The sequence below is a fragment of the Symphalangus syndactylus genome, chromosome 6 (assembly GCF_028878055.3).
Source record: "Symphalangus syndactylus isolate Jambi chromosome 6, NHGRI_mSymSyn1-v2.1_pri, whole genome shotgun sequence".
Taxonomy (NCBI): Eukaryota; Metazoa; Chordata; class Mammalia; order Primates; family Hylobatidae; genus Symphalangus; species Symphalangus syndactylus.
The window spans coordinates 52,561,876-52,578,496 of NC_072428.2; the positions used below are offsets into that span (position 1 = coordinate 52,561,876).

At 41.9% G+C, this 16,621-nt stretch overlaps 1 protein-coding gene across 15 annotated transcripts in view; it reads right to left on the reverse strand.

Moving 5' to 3' along the window:
* NUMA1 (nuclear mitotic apparatus protein 1) overlaps positions 1–16,621 on the reverse strand; it is a 79,642-nt gene that overhangs the window by 52,201 nt on the left and 10,820 nt on the right. For 4 of the 15 annotated variants that reach the window (XM_055282751.1, XM_063641234.1, XM_063641248.1 and 1 more), the window contains exon 3: positions 10,141–10,238. The exons of the other annotated variants lie outside the window; for them this stretch is intronic. The gene's annotated coding sequence lies outside the window, so the exon portion shown is untranslated. The remainder of the gene's footprint in view (positions 1–10,140; positions 10,239–16,621) is intronic. 15 annotated transcript variants of the gene reach the window in all.

Here is a 16,621-nt window from a genome sequence, read left to right on the forward strand (position 1 = left end):
TGCCACTGCACTCCAGTCTGGTGACAGAGGAAGACTCCGTCTCAAAAAAAAAGGGTAAGTAATATTAAATTGTGAGGCACTTGCCTCATGCTAAGAAATTGTAGATGATGAAAAGACAATCAAGGTTTCTAAAGGAAGAGGGTAAAGGGGAACAGCATGATCAGGGCTATGTTTCAGAAGGGAAACTGTATAAAGTACAGACTGGAATGGTAAGACAAAGTAGGAAGGCAATACAGCATAATGGCTAAGATTATGAGGTCTGAACTTAAGACAACCTAATACAAATTCTGAGTTTATAGCTTAATAGCTCTGCAACCTTGGGCAAGTTATTTACTCTCTCTGTGCCTTCATTTTCCCCAGCTGTAAAATGGGAATAATAATAGCACTTTATCAGGCACATGCCACCACACCTGGCTCTTTTTTTTTTATTATTTTTGTAGAGACAGGATCTTGCTATGTTGTCCAAGCTGGTCTCGAACTCCTGAACTAAAGTGAAGCTCCCACCTTGGCCTCCCAGAGCACTGGGATAACAGGTATGAGCCACTGTGCCCAGCCCATAGTTCCTAATTATGCCTTTTTGTATTTTATTAATTTATCTTTCTCTTACTGCCTTAAGTTCCATGAAATCACAAACTGTGTGCTCACCACTGAATTCTTAGAAATCAGCACAATGGCTGGCACAGCATAAGTGCTTGATAAATACTTCTTGAATGAATGAAAGGTTCCAAACTATATATTTCAAATGAACTCTATTTAAAGGTAACCTTTATATAGAACCCCAGGACACACAGAAGAAGACAGTTTGAAGTAAGGGATATTTGGAGACTTGTTCCCTCTGCTTCCCCCTGGTTCTTAAGTCAGTTCTATAGTTCTGTAAAACTTTACAGAATGCAGTGCAAAAACCATTGTCTGTTACAAGCAAGAAGTAATGTATGTCTGAAGTAAGGCAATGACAATAAAGATGCAACAATAGCTTTGAGAACTATTTATCATAGGCCCTGACAACCAATTACAGTAGGCCCTCTGTATCCATGGGTTCCACATGTGTGGATTCAACCAACCTGAGATGAAAAACATTTTGGGGGAAAAAAAAGCATCTGTACTGAAGATGTATAAACATTTTTTCTTGTCATTATTCTAAACAATACAATGTAACAACTATTTACATAGTATTTACATTGCATTATATAAGTAACCCAAAGATGATTTAAACTATAGGAAGGATGTGTGTAGGTTATATGCTAATATTATACCATTTTATATAGAGACTTGAGCATCCAAGGATTTTGGTATCTGTGTGAAGTCCTGGAACCAATACCTCACAGATACTGAGGGACAACTGTATAAATGAAGAATGAGAAAAGGAAAATTCTTGAAGCACCTCTAAATTTCCCAGCTTGAGTGAACAAATAGATGAACATGTGTGCCAAAAAGCAAGATAAGAATGTAAGAGTGGCTGGGCACGGTGGCTCACGTTTGTAATCCCAGCACTTTGGGAGGTCGAGGCAGGTGGGTCACTTGAGGCCAGGAGTTGGAGACCAGCCTGGCCAACATGGTGAAACCCTGTCTCCACTAAAAATACAAAAAAAATTAGCCGGGCACGGTGGCAGGCACCTGTAATCCCAGCTACTCGGGAGGCTGAGGCAGAAGAATTGCTCAAACCCAGGAGGTGGAGGTTGCAGTTAGCCGAGATCACACAATTGCAATCCACCCTGGGAAACAAGAGCAAAACTCCATCTCAAAAAAAAAAAAAAAAAAGAATGTAAGACTAACAATAACAATTTCCATTCATTTGAGCATAGTATCACCCCTATCAAGCAAATACTATTAATACCCTCGACTTATAGAATAAATCTTTCACGATGTTAAGCAACTGTCATGATCTTTATTAGCAAAGATTATGAGGCTAATAAGTAGCAGAATTAAGATTCAAACTGAAGACTGTCCCACTCCAAGCCCAAAATCTAAACCGTCTTGCTATATTGGCAAGCAGTTTGAGAGTTAGGTCTTAGACGTGAGATATCTACTCGATATACAGTTAGAAATAATCAGTAACTAATGAAAAATATGATTTGGGGTTAGAGATATGGATCTGGGCTCCATTTGGAACAGTGAATAAACTCAGAAGAGTGTCTATGAGAAGATCATGCTTGCTTGTAAGGCCTGTAAATGGGTGATGTACTCATTTGTGATTGAAGTTTGTTGATTTACCAAGGTCTCTGCCTTGCACAGATCTAGCGGGCATCAGCATTAAGAGAAGAAGTAAAACACTTTAGGAGAAATTCCAGATCTCTGGGGATTCCTGTTAGGACCTTTATATTATTTTTATTTTGGGAGAATTTAACAGAAAGACAGTGACACCAATGTCAACAAAAAAAATGAGACAGCAAAGGTGATAAAGAGAATAGATTTGGGGATCATCATTTTCTCTTCTGCTTGAGATTCCACAGCTCTCAACAAAAATGACTATTATTTGTGTATGGCTCTTTACAACTAACAAAGTGTTTCCCATTTACAAGGTATTTCCTGTTTACCAATAATGTCAGATGAACCTCACAACAGCCCTTTAAGGTGAGGGCATTATTATTTTCACTTTACCAAAGAGGAATGAAGTCCAGAAAAGTTAAATTTACCTTGCCTAAGGTCATACAGCTAAAAAGCAACTGGGCCACGATGTAACCACGGTTTTCTGGCTCCTCCCTTTCCAGAAGACTCACCTGAGATAACATGAGCCATTCACTTATGAACCAAGAGTCATCATCCCTATGTATACTTTCACTACATTTAAAAATAAAACAATAGGGGGATAGTGACTGGGAAGGGGCTAATGGTATGCTGGTAATGTTCTGCTTCTCGATGTAGGTGCTAGTAACACAGGTGTGTTCACCTTGTGGAAAGTCCTTGAGCTGTAAACTTTGTGTACTTTTCTGTATATATGTCATACTGTAATTATTAAATACCAGGCAAGCCAGGTCCGGAGGCTTGCACTTGTAATCCCAATGGCTCAGGAGGCTGAGATGGGAGGATCATTTGAGCCCAGGAGTTCAAGACCAGCCTGGGTGACAAAGCAAGACCCCCATCTCTCTCAAAAAAAAAAAAAAAACTGGGCATGGTGGCTTACGCCTGTAATCTTAGCACTTTGAGAGGCCAAGGCAGACAGATTACCTGAGGCCAGGAGTTTGAGACCAGCCTGGCCAACATGCTAAAATCTCGTCTCTAATAAAAATACACACACACACACACACACAATTAGCCAGGTGTGGTGGTGCATGCCTATAATCCCAGCTACTCAGGAGGCTTAGGCACAAGAAGTGCTTGAACCTGGAAGGTGGAGGCTGCAGTGAGCTGAGATCATACCACTTCACTCCAGCCTGGGTGACAGAGTGAGACTCTGTCTCAAGAGAAACAACAACAAATAAAAAAAAATTAGCCAGGTATGGTGGCATGCCTGAAGTCTCAGCTACTCAGGAGGCTGAGGCTGGAGGATCACTTGAGCTCAGGAGTTTGAGGCTTCTGTGAGCTATGATTGTGCCACTGTACCCCAGCCTGAGTGACACAGCAAGATCCCATCTTTTTTTTTTTTTTTTTTTTGAGTTGAAGTTTTAACTCTTGTTGCCCAGGCTGGAGTGCAGTGGTGTGATCTTGGCTCACTGCAACCTCTGCCTTCCAGTTTCAAGCGATTCTCCTGCCTCAACCTGCCAAGTAGCTGGGATTCCAGGTGTCTACCACCACCCCCAGCTAATTTTTGTATTTTTAGTAGAGACGGGGTTTCACTATGTTGGCCAGGCTGGTCTTGAACTCCTGACCTTGTGATCTGCCTGCCTCAGCCTCCCAAAGTGCTGGGATTACTGGCATGAGCCATCGCGCCTGGCCAAGATCCCATCTCCTAAAAAAAAAAAAAAAAAAAAGCAAGCAAAACTGATAATCAAACTCGGAACACTAAGTTGGATATGTCACATTTTTTACTCAATTTCTCAAACAGTAGCTACATATAGGACATCTACCAGTTACATAAGGATGTACAAAATTCTTGCACACTCAAATAATATATCCACCCAATTGTCCCAATCCAGAATGTCTTAGTGATGTGAAAGAATCTGACAGGATTGGAAGTAACAGAAGCCCAGGAAAGGGTGAAGATTTTTGTTAATGAAAACAAAAATGGCATTGAAAATGGAGCTATCCTACATCATCAATGATGAGATATCTCAATTTCAGAGATAACAAAAATGTAAAAAAAAAAAATGGCCAGTGACAATTGAAAGATACTATCAATTGTAAAATAAATTCCAATTTCAGTGTTAAAATATAAAAAAGCAAAAAAAAAAAGAAAGAAAGCATTTTAAAACAAAGGAAATATAATATTCTAATCTCAAAAGGTAGCTCAGTTGTGGGATAACAGATTTGTGAAGCACATCTCCTTGTACAAGCTCTTTGTTTTAGAGATAAGGACACTAAAGCCTTCATTTAAGTTATTAAATAACCTTACTAAATTAAAGCTCAAACATCAGAAAGTTGATAACTACAATTACAAAGCTGGTTCCTTGAATGCTCGTTCTCTTGCTACTACCCAGATGCCTCCTTTAAATCCAAAAGAAGATTTACATATTAATTCCATATTAAAACTCTATTTTGACTTTCATATTTCTTTACTTCATTAACTCACTAAAAAATAATAAAAGTTAATTTTTAAAAATCAATTAAAGCTGGGCACGGTGGCTCATGCCTATAATCCCAGCACTTTGGAAGGCTGAGGCAGGTGGATCACTTGAGGTCAGGAGTTCCAGACCAGCCTGGCCAACATGGTGAAACCCCATCTCTACTAAAAATACAAAAATCAGTTGGGCATGGTGGCAGGTATCTGTATTCCCAGCTACTTGGGAGGCTGAGGCATGAGAATTGCTTGAACCCGGGAAGTGGGGGTTGCAGTGAGCCAAGATTGCACCACTGCACTCCAGCCTGGGAAACAGAGCGAGACTCCATTTAAAAAAAAAAAAAAAAAACTGAGCTGGGTGCGGTGGCTCACGCCTGTAATCCCAGCGCTTTGGGAGGCTGAGGCAGGTGGATCACCTGAGGTCAGGAGTTCGAGAACAGCCTGGCCAACATAGTGAAACCCTGTCACTATTTAAAAAAAAAAAAAAAATAGCTGGGCATGGTAGCAGGTGCCTGTAATCCCAGCTACTAGGGAGGCTGAGGCAGAAGAATCACTTGAACCCAGGAGGTGGAGGTTGCAGTAAGCCAAGATCACACCACTGCACTCCAGCCTGGGCAACAAGAGCAAAACTCCATCTCAAAAAAAAAAAAAATTAATTAATTAAGATGATTAATTAAGTTTAGGAAACTTCATTTCTTGCTTATACGAGTTTGTTTCCTTGTTCTTCAAAACCAGTGAAGCAATACAAAGTTAGATAAAAGACAAAATTAGTAATCTCCCAGCCCCTTTCCATTCCTCTCCAAGGCCTCCTACAAGATGAGAAATGGTAACATATTTTTGTGCCCCCCAAAAACATAAATACAAATATATTGGAAAGGGTTTTGTTGTTCTGTTTTTAGAAAACTAGGTTTAAACTTTACACGTTGCTCTGCAACTTATCTCATCTAATAATTTATCAACATCTCCCCAAGCATCAATAACTAAAATTCTAACTCATACTTTTAAAAAGCTACATAAAAGTCCATATAAGGAGTATCCATAACGTGTTCACGTATTTTTCTGTTGAGGGAATGGCTATTTTCAGTGTTACCATTTCAAATAATGCTGTAATGAGTATCCTTGACATATTTCAAGTGAAAGAAAAAAAACTATTTCTACACACATACTTTCCTTGTTGTCCCATGTTTTGATTACTCCCGGTCTTATCATCATCCCTACCTCCCTTGCTCAGAGAATCATTCTCAGGGTCCAGTGTGATGACAGAGAGCAAAGTAACTTGGAGAATGTCAAGACAAGACATGTGATAGTTACTGTTGGTAAACTGGAAATGGCCTGTCTTGGCTGCCTCTCTCAGTCACTTGCACATGCTATTCCCCTCCTCCCCTTACATGTGCTCCCTGTTCTGGTCTCAGCAGCTGCTTCCAACTCAACTGATGTGAGCACAGCTGGCTACTTTGTCACACTCCTAACCCTGGCAAGTGCAGACAGGCCCAGGAGCTCTCCAAACAATTGGGAAGGAGAAAGAATACATTATCACTGTGAAATAATATAATACAGAGGTATCTAGAGTAAAATATAAAACTCCCTCTTCATTAAGCCTCAACCCACATTTGCCAGTGACACCCCCCAGCTCAGAAGTGACCACTGTTTTGGAAGTCTGTTGTACAATCTTTCGGATTTTTCCTAAGCATGTACACATACAGGTATATATTCACATACAGGTATGTGTGTTTGGTCTACATACCTGTAATCATACCATATAATATGTTCTGCAACTTGCCCTTTTCACGTAAAAATTTATTTGACATGTTTCCATACCAGCATATAATAGATTCCTCACATTTTTAATTAATTTCTTTTGAGACAAAGTCTCACTCTGTCGCCCAGGCTGGAGTGCAGTGGCACCATCATGGCTCACTGCAACCTCGACCACCTGGGCTCAGGTGATCCTCCCACCTCAGCCTCCTGGTAGCTGGGACTACAGGTGTGCACCACCATACCCAGCTAATTTATTTGTAGAGATGGGATTTCACCATGTTGCCCAGACTGTTCTCAAACTCCTAGGCTCAAATAATCCGCCCACCTTGCCCTCCCAAAGTGCTGGGATTACAGGTGTGAGCTATCATGGCTGGCGATTCCTTAAACTTTTAAAAGCTTAAAAAAATCCTATGTAAGAATGTGCCACAACTTTATTTTCCCATTTTGCTACATCTAGACATTTAAGTTGTTCACAGTGTTTTGCCATGTCAAAGAATGCTGTATTGATAACACTGGCAGCACATCTCTAATTTTACACACAGGCTAATATTTCTCTAGGATATATACCAATAATTAGAATTAATGGGTCGAAAAGCTTGTGTGTTTTAAATGTCAACAGATATTCCCAGATTACCATCTAAAACTGTGTACTAGTTTATAATCTCACCAACAGAGGATAAAAATTCCCATCTACACACTTCTACCAATATATTTTATCAATATATAAGATAGAATATATTATTGTTTTAATTTATATCTTATTTCCAGAAAAGTTAAACATCTCCTCACATGTGCAACTGTTCATTCTTATTTCTTATGAAAGGTATTACCATTTTGATTTTAGAGTGACACAACCAGTAAGTAGCAGACATCAAAGCTGTTTTTTAACAATTTCCCATCAAAACTAGGCCTCTTTTTTTTTTTTTTTTTTTTTGAGACGGAGTCTTGCTCTGTCTCCCAGGCGGGAGTGCAATGGCGCGATCTCGGCTCACTGCAAGCTCCGCCTCCCGGGTTCATGCCATTCTCCTGCCTCAGCCTCCCGAGTAGCTGGGACTACAGGCGCCCGCCAACACGTCCGGCTAATTTTTTGTATTTTTAGTAGAGATGGAGTTACACTGTGTTAGCCAGGATGGTCTCGATCTCCTGACCTCGTGATCCGCCCGCCTCGGCCTCCCAAAGTGCTGGGATTACAGGCTTGAGCCACCGCGCCCGGCCAAAACTAGGCCTCTTTCTGTCAAGTGTAATTCCCCCTACCAGCAGCCAGCAAACTATGGCCTATAAGTTAGCAGCCCATATTTTGTAAATCAGGTTTTACTAAAACATAGCCACGCCCATTCATTTACGTATTGTCTATGGCTGCTTTTGTTCTCCAATGGCAGAGGTGAGTAGTTACAACTACATGGTCTGCAAAGCCTAAAATATTTACTACTGGGGTCTAAACAGAAACAATAACTTGACTGAGCACAGTGACTCACACCTGTAATCCCAGTACTTTGGGAGGCTGAAGTGGGTGGACTGCTTGCTGTTTGAGCCCAGGAGTTCGAGACCAACCTGGGCAACGTGGCGAGATTCTGTCTCTACAAAAATTAGAAAAATAGCCAGTTGTGGTGGCATGCACCTGTAGTCCCAGATACTCAGGAGGCTAAGGTGGGAGGACTGCTTGAGCCTGGGAGGCCAAGGCCGTGGTGAACCGCCATTGTGCCACTGCATTCCAGCCTGGGAGACAGAGTGAGACTCCATGTCAAAAAAACAAAAATCACACACAAAAAAAACAAGAGTTAAAAACTAATGAAAAGCTCAAGTCTGGGCACAGTGGCTCATGCCTGCAATCCCAGTACTTAGGGAGGCTGAGCGAGACCCCATCTCTACAAAAAATAAAAAAAATTAGGCTAGGCACAGTAGCCCACATCTGTAATCCCAGCATTTTGGGAGGCTGAGGCGGGCGGATCACAAGGTCAGGGGAATGGAGACCATCCTGGCCAACATGGTGAAACCCCATCTCTACTAAAAATACAAAAATTAGCTAGCCATGGTGGCGTGTGCCTGTAATCCCAGCTACTCAGGAGGCTGAGGCAGGAGAATCACTTGAACCAAGGAGTTGGAGGCTGCAGTGAGCCGAGATTGTGCCACTGCACTCCAGCCTGGTGACAGAGCAAGACTCTGTCTAAAAAAATTAAAAAATTAAAAATTAGCCAGGCACAGTGCTGTGTGCCTGTAGTTTCAGCTACTTGGGAGGCTGAGGCAGGAGGACCCCTTGAACCAAGGAGTTCGAGGTTGCAGTGAGCTATGAAAATCTGGGTGATAGAGCAAGACCCTGTCTCAAAACAAAAAAAGAAAAGCTTCTCAGTGGGGATTAGTTATGGTCTAATTGGCCACAGCCAGAGCATGGCTATGTTACAGTGTGTAGCTCATTTTCAAATAGCTTTATATGCAGTATAGGTCTGGTATATAATCCCAAAGGAAGAGCCCAAAACACACAAATGAAGTCAAAAGACTTATCTTTACTTATGGGTTGCAACACTAAAAGATTTTCTATGCACTACTCTTCGTCTTCCTTGTTTCTTTTCTTTTCTTTTCTTTTCTTTTCTTTTTTTTTTTTTTGAGACAGAGCCTCATTCTGTTGCCCAGGCTGGAGTGCAGTGGTACAATCACAGCTTACCACAGCCTCAACCTCCCAGGCTCAAGCGATCCTCCTTCCTCAGACTCCTGAGTAGCTGAGATCACAGGCGGGTGCCACCACACCTGTCTAATTTTTGTATTTTTTGTAGAGACAGGGCCTTGTCATGTTGCCTAAGCTCATCTTGAACTCTTGGGCTCAGGTAATCCTTCTGCCTCTGCCTCCCAAAGTGCTGGGATTATAGACATGAGCCACCATGCCTGGCCCCTTATTTAATTTCATCTAATGGGAAACAAACAAATCTGGTTCCTACTGTCCTTCAGTGATTTTGACAATGTAGTTCCTACCCACACACCACAATAATACAAAACCAAAGCAAGCCCCACTATGTCTGCTGCTAAACACCCCCAACAAACACATATACACATCACACCACACCACACCCCACACCATACCACACTACACAACACAACACAGGTGTCTCCTTCCCTTTTGCTAGCAGATTCGCTAGGAAGCAGCTGAACATTTCCAGCAAGTCGAACCAACCGCTAAGAGCTAGCACCCCTGACCATTGTGGGAAAGGAAGGCCAATTCTCCCCTCTAGATTGTACCCTTCTGAAGATCCTGGCCATGAAAGAAGTCATTTCTCCAGAGAATTTTAAGCCATTCAGTTCCTGTACGGCAGGCAGGGAAGGTGTCATCCTCCCCATTTCATCAGTGGAGGAACTCAGTGTAACTTGTTTCATTTCCTCTTACTTCAAAAGGTCATTTTAAGTAATAGGGTCATTTAGGTTATATCAGTGATCTTTTTAATTTCTCCTTGCATTCTCTCCCAAATTTTGGTTTTACAAAATAATGGTTAAAAAAAAAAAAAGCTATCATACTCTCCACGAAATTTAACTTAATCTAGAATTTTGAATGAGAAATTAATAATCAAAGAACAGTGCATTTTAGGCCGGGTGCGGTGGCTCATTCCTATAATCCCAGCACTTTGGGAGGCCAAGGCGGGCGGATCACCTGAGGTCGGGAGTTTGAGACCAGCCTGGCCAACATGGTGAAACCCCGTCTCTACTTAAAATACAAAAAATTAGCTGGGCGTAGTGGTACGCACCTGTAATCCCAGCTACTTGGGAGGCTGAGGCAGGAGAATTGCTTGAACCTGGGAGGCAGAGGTTGCAGTGAGCCGAGATCGCGCCATTGCACTCCAGACTGGGGGACAAGAGCGAGACTTCATCTCAAAAAACAAACAAACAAAGAACAGTGCATTTTCTTACACAAATAAACAGGTATTAAGTGGTTCTCTGGATAGGAATTTGGCAATACATATCAACTTTAATGCCTACAATCCTAGCACTTTGGGAGGCCAAGGTGGGCGGATCACCTGAGGTCAAGAGTTTGAAACCAGCCTGACCAACATGGAGAAACCCGTCTTAAAAAAATACAAAATTGGCCGGGCGCGGTGGCTCACGCTTGTAATCCCAGCACTTTGGGAGGCCGAGGCGGGCGGATCACGAGGTCAGGAGATCGAGACCACGGTGAAACCCCGTCTCTACTAAAAATACAAAAAATTAGCTGAGCGTGGTGGCGGGCGCCTGTAGTCCCAGCTACTTGGAGAGGCTGAGGCAGGAGAATGGCGTGAACCCAGGAGGCGGAGCTTGCAGTGAGCCGAGATCGCGCCACCGCACTCCAGCCTGGGTGACAAAGCGAGACTCCGTCTCAAAAAAAAAAAACAAAACAAAAAAAACAAAATTAACTGGGCATGGTGGCACATGCCTGTAATCCCAGTTACTCGGGAGGCTGATGTGAGAGGATCACTTGAACCCTGGAAGGTTGAGGCTGCAGTGAGCTGTGATCACACCACTGCACTCCAGCCTGGGTAACAGAGTGAGACCCTGTCTCAAAACAAAGAAACAAAGAAACAAAAATGTTCATATCTGGCTGGGTATGGTGGCTCACACCTGCACTTTGAGAGGCTGAGACAGGAGGATCTCTTGAGGCCAGGAGTTCAAGACCAGCAATCTTCTTGCCTCAGCCTCCCAAAGTACTGGTGCTAGGATGATGGGCATGAGCCACTGCACCCAGCCTAAAACAGTAAATTTTGTTACATACATTTTACCAAAACTAAAAAAAAAAAAAAAAAAAAAAAAAAGCTGGCTGGGTACAGTGGTTGAAGCCTGTCATCCCAGCACTTTGGGAGGCCAAGGTAGGATTGCTTGAGCCCAGGAGTTCAAGACCAGACTGGACAACACAGTGGGACCATGTCTTTACAAAAAATTTAAAAATTAGCCAGGTGTGGTGGCATACACCTATAGTCCCAGCTACTCAGGAGGCTAAGGTGGGAGGATCACTTGAGTCTGAGCCTGGGAGGTTGAAGCCGTAATAAGCTGTGATCATACCACTGCACTCTAGCCTGGGCAAGAGTGAGATCTTGTGTCAAAAAAAAAAAAAAAAAAAAAAAAGGAAACAAAAAGAATTAAAAAGAAAAAAAAAAGCTCATGTTCTTTCATCAAATAATTCCAATCACAGAAATAAAACTTTAGGAAATAATCTGAAATACAAAGATACATGGACATTAATAGAATTATTTATCATTCTGAAAAACTGAAGGAAAACTAACAATAACTTAAATTATGGCAAGAATATACATATGATGAAATCTTATGCAGTCACTTAAAATGTTTTAAATAAGTTTGGCTGGGTACAGCGGCTCACGCCTATAATCCTAGCACTTTGGTAGACTGAGGTGGGATGATTGCTTAAGCCCAGGAGTACAAGACCAGCCTGGGCAACATAGTGGACTCCACTTCTACAAAAAATAAAAATAAAAAAAATAGCTGGGCATGATGGCATGTGCCTGTAGTCCAGCTACTTGGGAAGCTAAAGCAGGCAGATCACTTGAGCCCAGGAGGTCAAGGCTGCAGTGAGCTAGGATTGCAACTGTACCACTGTACTCCAGCCTGAGTGACAGAGCAAGGCCCCGTCTCTGGGGGAAAAAAAAAGTTTTAAATAATTTTAATGACATAGGGAAATACTCAAGAAATGCTGAATTTTAAAAGCAGGATATAGGCTGGGTGTAGTGGCATATGCCTGTAATCCCAGCCCTTTGGGAGGCCAAGGCAGGTGAATTGCTTGGGCTCAGGAGTTCAAGACCAGCCTGGGCAACATGGTGAAATCCTGTCTCTACAAAAAATATAAAAATTAGCCGGGCATGGTGGCATGCACCTGTAGTCCTAGCTATTTAGGAGGCTGAGGTAGGAGGACTGCTTGAGCCCAGGAGGTTGAGGCTGCAGTGAGCTGTAGTTATACCACTGCACTCAAGCCTGGGTGAGAGTGAGACCCTGTCTCAAAAAAGACAAACAAACAAAAAGAGGCAAGATAAAACTATTATGGTATGGCCCCATTTTTAAAACTATATATACAAATATTTATAGACAGATAGATATATCATATACATATCTATCCCTCTCCCCACATGCTTGTGAGTTTGTATATGTGTATGTACACTTGTAAGGAGGTATACCAAATAATGTTCATTTCTGAGTTGTGGAATTATGGGTGCCTTTTACTTTCTCCCTTTACACATTATTTTTCATGTTTTCTAAATAGTACCATCATACACAATTAGGAAAAAATTCGTTTCATATTGTTTAATCTAGTAATCTATTTGTAGATATGTATCATAAGAAAATAACCAAAAACATAGACAAAAACTTATGCATAATAATGTTCATGTAAAGATACACAAAAAACTATTAATAAATAATGGTTACTTCTGCAGTGCAGAATTAGGGTAAAGACTTATTTGGGGACTTATTTGTTATATCTATTACAAAAATGATTTGAAAAAAATTCCATTATTATTTGAAAAAACCTGAAAACATATAAAAATCCTATATGATAGACTATTAGGCAGCCATTACAAATATTTATGAAGAGTATATATAAATTTACATAATGAAAAAATGGTAAATGGGGAAAAAAGCAGAATATAAAATTTTAGGTAATATATGATCTGGAAATTGCAAAACCAGAAATATACAAGCACAAAATACTGAAAGAAAATAGGCTAAAATAAGAACAGTAGTTTTCTCCAGATAGTGGGATTATGGGTGATTTCAGTTTTCTTCCTTATACTTCTCTGCGTTTTTCACATGTCCTAGAATGAGTATATACTATTTTTCAATCAGGCTTAAAAAATGTTTTTGGTTTCTGTCCTATAATGAAAAGCCCGCTCCTTGTGAGAAATTTTATCCACAAAGGATTATCAGTAGTAAGCAACCCACTAGCAAGAAGACTGTTTATAATGTATATGTCTAAGAAAATCATCTTTGGTGGGTCAGTGAGCTCAGTTTAAAGGGACACAGCTCTGACCACTTCCTGCCTTCTTGCTTTTGGAGTTGTTTTAGTAACTATAACTGAGGAATCAAGTTCCCAAACATGAGATGCCTGACAAACTTTATACTGTACTGTAAGAATCAGGACCACCACCTTCTCTCAACCTAACCTCTAAGGCTTTACACTTAAGAATAGACAAGACCGGGCCGGGCGTGGTGGCTCATGCCTGTAATCCCAGCACTTTGGGAGGCTGAGGTGGGCAGATCACCTGAGGTCAGGAGTTTGAGACCAGCCTGACCAACATGGAGAAACCCCGTCTCTACTAAAAATACAAAAATTAGCCGGGCGTGGTGGCACATGCCTGTATTCCCAGCTACTCGGGAGGCTGAGGCAGGAGAATCACTTGAACCCAGGAGGCAGAGGTTGTGGTGAGCCGAGATCATGCCTCTAGCCTGGGCAACAAGAGCAAAAAACTCTGCCTCAGAAAAAAAAAAAAAAAAAAAAAAAAAGAATAGACAAGACCTAAATAACATAGATTGGGTCATGTTAGTCTGTAAATCAAAAACAATAGCTAATTACATGAAGAATAAAATCCAAATTTCTTAGCATGACACTTAAGGTTCTCTAAGATCCAACCCTCAAATTTCCTTCCCAGGCCGGGCGCGGTGGCTCACGCTTGTAATCCCAGCACTTTGGGAGGCCGAGGCGGGCGGATCATGAGGTCAGGAGATCGAGACCACGGTGAAACCCCGTCTCTACTAAAAATACAAAAAAAATTAGCCGGGCGTGGTGGCGGGCGCCTGTAGTCCCAGCTACTCGCAGAGGCTGAGGCAGGAGAATGGCGTGAACCCAGGAGGCGGAGCTTGCAGTGAGCCGAGATCGCGCCACCGCACTCCAGCCTGGGTGACAGAGCGAGACTCCGTCTCAAAAAAAAAAAAAAAAAAAAAAATTTCCTTCCCAGCCTCATCTTCAGTTCATTCCCTAAAACATCCTCTACCTCAGGCACATTTTCCCCATACATGCCAGGCATTTTCCAAGCTGTGTGCCTTTGCCCATGGTGTGACCTCCATTAAATGCCCTGTCTCTTAAACCTGCTGAACTCCTATTCTTCCTTTACAACCTGGCTCAAATGCCTTCTCCCTTCAGAAACTCTCCTTATCGCCCCCACAATCAGGAACAATTGTTCTTTGCTCTATGTGCTCCCATATTGCTTGTTCCTCTACAAACTTAATTACAATCCTCCCTGGGGGGATGCTAGCTTTAATACTTGTTTCATTTTACTAAACTCCTGAAGGGCAGAAACCGTTTTAAAATCATTTCCACTCCAGCACACTGCTTGCACACAGTAGGTACTAAATATGCTGCCTGAGTAAATGGCAGCCAATTGGCCCTAATCTGAATTCTTTCAGTGGTACAGCCAGGGATGGCAAACTGTCAAAGAAGCTAGTCCCTCTAATTACAAGTTATACATATAGCATGAGTGACCAGCAGAAAATGTCAAGGGCCTGCCACTTTAAGAGGACTGGCAAGATGACTATGTTTACACAATCCTAATTAAAACTAAAGGGCACTGAGGGAAAGAAGAGAAATAGGGAGATTAAGAGGTGTGGATTCTACAGGTCACCTCCTCTTCTTAGTGAGCTTGCTAGGCACTAGGCTGGAAGATCTGAGCTACAAAGTAGCCTATTTTATCTTTGGGGTAGCCTGTAGGATCTAAGTATTGAAAAGAGAATGATTAGGCCACTTTGTCCTGCAGCAACTGGCCCTGCTCTTGGGCATTAACTTCCAATTCTGGTACACAAGGCTTTTTCTCTAAATGAATCCCACTGTACCAATCGTTAGGAGAATCCCTTTAAAAAAGGCTTGAAATTAATAACAGCAGGAAACAAAGTCTCTCAATCCTCTGAATCACAATATCCACACTGTCCATTTTGATGAAATTCACCCCCACCTCCTTCAAACAATAGGTCCTACCAAGGAATAACTTCTCTCAGGACCAACAACATGTCCTGTGATTGTTTTTCAGGAGCAAGCTTCGAGTGCCTGCTTCTCATTAAATAGCTGCTTAATGTCTGATCATCCAGCTGTGACTATAAGTAGAGAGTAAAGTAACTATAATTTAGGAGGTAAAAAGGAAATTCCACTCCTACTCCAAGTCCAGTAGTCAAACAGCTTAGAATAGACATTTCCCTACCTCAAACCTTCTTAGGCTTATCCAATTTTCAGATCTAGAATTTTTAGCATCTCTTAACTCTTTCAATATGAAAATGAGGAAAACAATGTTTAGAGTAAGAAAGAGAATTGCAAATGATTATACAGTAACTTAGTGACAGAATCCTTTGACCAGGCTGTCTAACACCTCATTTAACTGATGAGTTTTCAAGACCACCGTTTCCAGGAACAGATTGCAGGGCACTATAATATAATCAGCTTAATTTGCATATATTCAAGATAACAGCCCCTAGGTTTGACCCCTTCACCATCTTCCTGCCTACCTTTTTTCAAACCCGCAACTGCTAACAACAACAAAAAATCAATGTAGTGATTTAATACATCATTTCTCCCTAAAAAAGACTGGAGCTACCAAACCATCTGCTTCAGCCTCACCACCTGGGATTCATCTTGATTGATTTGGGTGTGCTGGTGGGCAGTGGCTGCCACAGCCTGAAGAACTCTTCCAACTCTTTCTGGGGGTCTTCTGGAGATGGGACTGCAATGGCTCCTCAGCCGCAGTTTCCTCTAGAGCAACATGTTGAAACACACTTGTGCCCTCAACACACTTGTGTTTGAGCCCTCAACAGACTTGTGATTTGGGAGGAGTACCAGGAGAATGACCAGTTTTTGGCAGGGCACGGTGGCTCACGCCTGTAATCCTAGCACTTTGGGAGGCCAAGGCGGGTGGATCACTTGAGGTCAGGAGTTCAAGACCAGCCTGGCCAACATGGTGAAACCCCTTCTCGAATAAAGATACAAAAAATTAGCTGGGCATGGTGGCACATGCCTGTAATCATAGCTACTAGGGAGGCTGAGGCAGGAGAATTGCTTGAACCCGAGAGGTGGAGGTTGCAGTGAGCCAAGATCCCGCCATTGCACTCCAGTCTGGGTGACAGAGAGAGACCCTGTCTGGAAAAAAAAAAAAAAGAAAAGAAAAGGCCAGTTTTCTCCATTATCTAGTCACCCCGACCTATAAGCAAGTATATGCACAGTCACTATAAAGGAAAGTGACTTGTTTTCCAGAAGACATTTCTAATCTTATT